This window comes from Silene latifolia, chromosome 2 (genome assembly GCF_048544455.1).
Source record: "Silene latifolia isolate original U9 population chromosome 2, ASM4854445v1, whole genome shotgun sequence".
NCBI lineage: Eukaryota > Viridiplantae > Streptophyta > Magnoliopsida > Caryophyllales > Caryophyllaceae > Silene > Silene latifolia.
In genome coordinates this window covers 136,987,713-136,992,090 of record NC_133527.1, presented here as the reverse complement: position 1 = coordinate 136,992,090, position 4,378 = coordinate 136,987,713, and the positions used below count along the sequence as shown (strand labels likewise).

The 4,378-nt window shown below is 41.2% G+C and overlaps 1 non-coding gene across 1 annotated transcript; it reads left to right on the top strand.

The window, feature by feature from the left end:
- Nucleotides 1-3,436: 3,436 nt before the first annotated feature.
- LOC141645594 (small nucleolar RNA R71) lies at nt 3,437-3,543 on the top strand. Its single transcript, XR_012545072.1, has one exon. It is a non-coding gene; the product is annotated as a small nucleolar RNA R71 (small nucleolar RNA).
- The last annotated feature ends 835 nt before the right edge of the window (nt 3,544-4,378 follow it).

Here is a 4,378-nt window from a genome sequence, read left to right as displayed (position 1 = left end):
TCTCTAAGGTTTTTTCACATATGAACTTGGTGGATTGAATTTGTTTCATAGCAAACTTGACAAAAGAATTTCTATGGTCATCGGAAATGAAAGTTACCTCCGGATAATGCAAGAGTTGATTAATTACCGGAGTAGAAGGTGATGCTTCCATAGAAATTTTCTGAGGTTGTTCCACTACCAAGCTTGGTGTTGACACCACCATTGCCAAAGCTTTCTTTGTTTGTAGAGCTTTTTGCCTTTGAGAGAGAGCCTTTGCTTTTGGTGCCTTTGTTGCCTTTGTTGCTCCCTTTGTTCTTGCCATTTGATGAACAAACCAAGTAGAGAATCAAAAATCTTCAATTTGTAGAATGCCCAAATCGATTTTGAAAGTGAAAGGCTTTGCCTTTATGAGAGCAAAAATCGACTCAAAGGGTGAAGATTTTGTGCTTGGTTTTGATTTTTCTTGAAGATGGAGTGATTAATTTGATGTTTGAAGGGTGGTTTGATTTTGTTTTGGTGATTTTGTTGAGGGTTTTTGTGTTTGAGATGGAGAGGATGAGGGTTTTGGTGTTATGGGTAGTGTTTATGAATGAATGAATGAATGAAGGTGGGGGGTATTTAAAGAAACGAAAATCTCGAAGATGCAGGCACGATCCGTGCGGATTAGGCGCAATCCGCTCGGATTTTCAAGCTTCAAAATTTAAAAATCCCGCCTAAAGACGGCGTCTCTCCGGGGAAATCCGGACGGATTTTTATTGAGGGACGGGCGTCTCTTGGGAAATCCGGTCGGATTCTCATCCAGAGATTTTTCTTGTTTTTCTTGACTTCAAGACGGGCGGATTTTACCAGAGACGGACGGATCTGGGAGACGGGCGTCTTTCCGTAAATCCGCTCGGATTCCTTAACAGACAGAATTCTTCAATTTTTGCACACCCCAAGACGGGCGTCTTCTCACCTGGACGCTCGGATCCTCTCGCAGACGGGCGGATTCTCCGAATCCGCTCGGATTCTTCCTTGATTACACGGATCCTTGCGCAAACCCATTCCTTAACATTCTTTCTTTCTTTCTTTCTTTTCTTGTGTTCTTCATTGTGGGGGCACTACTAAGGCGTGAATAGCCTAGGCAATTGCCATCCCCACACTAAGGTAAATCACTACACATCAATTAAAATCATTAGTCCCTCCCTCACTTCTCTCTTTTCATGACAATTATTTTGATCAAGGTAAATAAAATCTAAAAATGACAAAAATGCAATGCAAAAATTAAATGTAAGTTAGGGAGTTAGAAATATTTACAAGTGGTGGTTTAGGGAGGACTCCACCAAACTCTCATTCTTGATGAGATGTCAAGGAGGCATGTTCAAGGTGTTGTTGATGTTGCTCAACACCTCGAAGAAGTAATTAAAAGCTTGTTCGTTGTTATGGTAGAGGTTCTCAATAGACCGTGGTTCTTGTTGTTGATCATGATCGATGGCATGCCCAATGTAGGGATTAAAGATCCCTTTAAATTCGTCGTCCCAAAGACCAAAAACTTCATTGAGTTGATCATTGAAAATCTCTTGCTCGGATGGAGACAACTCTCCCAAATTCTTCTTTTGGCTAATGAGGCCATCTTCTTCTTCCTTGGTTGATTTTGATGAGCTATGCAAGCTCTCCTTGTCACAATTCACTTGTTCTTTGAATGGAGCATCTTCAACTTTCTTCCTCCATTGGAGTTCCGATCTCTTCTTCTCATCTTTCCGGCTATAATGATCAATCATGAAACATGGCTCATGCAAACGAGGAGCTCTCATGGTCTTGTCAAGATTAAAAGTTATGCTTTCATCTCCCACTTCTAGAGTGAGCTCTCCATGCTTCACATCAATCACCGCACCCGCGGTGTGTAGGAAAGGTCTTCCTAAGATGATTGGAATGTTGGAATCTTCCTCCATATCAACAATGACAAAGTCCACCGGGATGAAAAACTTCCCAATTCGCACGGGGACATCTTCCCATATCCCTAGCGGTGTCTTCGTCGATCTATCGGCCATTTGAAGAGTGATATTGGTACATTTAAGCTCTCCCATTCCCAACCTTTTACTCACCGAGTACGGCATGACACTCACACTAGCCCCTAGATCACATAAGGCTTTGTTGATCGTTGTGTCGCCAATGGTACACGGTATTGAGAAGCTTCCGGATCCTTTAACTTTGGAGGTGAACTCCCTTGAAGTATGGCACTACTCACCTTAGTGAAGGCGATAGTCTCAAGTTTCCGGATCGACTTCTTCTTTGTGAGGATATCTTTCATGTACTTTGCATAGGCGGAACGTGATTGATTAATTCCGTGAAAGGAATTGAGACTTCTAAGTTCTTCACAATTTCCATGAACTTTCCAAGTTGATCATCAAATTTGGGCTTGACTTGACGACTTGGAAAAGGAAGTCTAATCACAATGGGCTCCTTTTCTTTGGCTTTATCTTCATTTTTCTTTGAACTTTCTTCTTTTGATGATTCCCCTTCTTTGGGACCTTGCACCACAACTTCATTCTCACTAGCTCTCACAACTTCATCCTCAACTTGCTCCTTCGGTACTTCATACCTTGTACCACTTCTCAAGTGAATGGCACTAACCGTTTCATGTCTAGGGGGATTACCTTGAGGTGGTAATTGCCCCTTTTGTCTTTGTGAGCTTGAAGATGCTAGTTGGGTCAATTGTGTTTCCAACATCTTGGTGTGAGCTAGAATGTTGTTGATGGTGGTATCCTTCGCTTGGCTATCCTTTTGCATTTGGGTGAAGAATTCTTGTTGATTCTTTTGCATTTGAAGGACCGCTTTTTGGACATCAAAACTTTGGTCATTGTGGTGATTGTATGGATTTTGATTTTGGTAACCTTGGTTTTGATTGAAAAAGGGTTTTTGGTTTTGATTTCTCATGGGTGGTGGAGTGTATGTTGTTTGAGGGTTTTGAACATTTTGGCTTTTGTATGAGAGATTTGGGTGGAACTTGGTATTTTCATTGTAAAAATTTGAATAAGGGGTACCGCTTTTGTAAGCTTGGAAAGCATTGACTTGCTCGGTTGTTCCCCTACATTCACTTTGATCATGACCTAAGGTTCCACAATTCTCACATATCCCACTTGGGATTGATGAGGATGCCGTCATGGTATTGACATGATGTTTTGATTTTGAGTTTTCCTCAAGTCTAGCCATAGCTTGTTCAAACTTCAAGTTGATAGTGTCAATGTGAGCACTAAGTTGAGCACCCAATTGAGTAACGGTGTCCACTTCATACTTTCCTCTAGTAGCCTTGCGAGGCCTACTATATTGCGAATTATGGACCGCCATTTCCTCAATCTTGTTCCATGTTTGATTGTCATCAACTTCGGTGAACATTCCATTTGATCCCATATTGAGAATGTTCCTTGAATCTTCATATAAACCATTCCAAAATTGTTGCACTAAAAACCATTCGCTAAGTCCATGGTGAGGACATGAGCGACAAACACCTTTGAACCGCTCCCAAGCTTCATACAAAGATTCTTCATCCCTTTGTTTAAAACTCGTGATTTGAGCTCTTAGCATATTGGTCTTTTCCGGTGGGTAGAATTTTTTGTAGAAAGCGAGAGCTAACTTCTTCCAAGAATCTATTCCAAGGGTGGCCTTATCAAGGCCCTTCAACCATTGCTTTGCGGTTCCGATTAACGAAAAAGGAAATAAGACCCATCTAATTTGGTCTTGAGTCACGCCCGTTTGAGAGATAGCATCACAATAATCGCAAAAGGTTTCCATATGAGAATGAGGGTCCTCACTTGGCATGCCCCCGAATTGGCTCCTCTCAACTAGTTGGATGAAGGCGGACTTGGCAATAAAATTTCCGGTAAGATGTTGTGGGGTAGGAGTACCGTTTGGTAGATTCTCCTCGGTGGGTGTAGAGTGGGACGAAAATTTAGGCATTGTAGGTGGATTTTGTGTGGTATTGTTTAATGGGTTCTCTTCTCCTTCTATTGCGAAAGGATTGACAAACTCACTAGTGGGTTGAACAACTTCACCAACACCTCCCAAATTCCTCCTAACAAGTCTCCTATTATTCGTCAAGGTTCTTTCGATTTCACGGTCAAAAGGTAACAAATCTCTTTGTAACCTTCTAGACATGCAAAATATCAAACAACTAGAAAACAATTAGAACAAACCTTGAGGAGTTTTACTTCCCCAAGGTGAAAAAAGACACAACTAAAAACAATAAAAGAAATCTAAAATCAATTAAACACCGTCCGAAACAACGGCGCCATTTTTGATCGGAGCCATTTAGTTCACAAATTAAGTAATTGTGGTCGTTGGTCAATGGTCGATACAAAACACAATTTATACTTCACAAACAACTCTACAAATTAGTAAAGAGGCAAGTAAAGGTCGGATC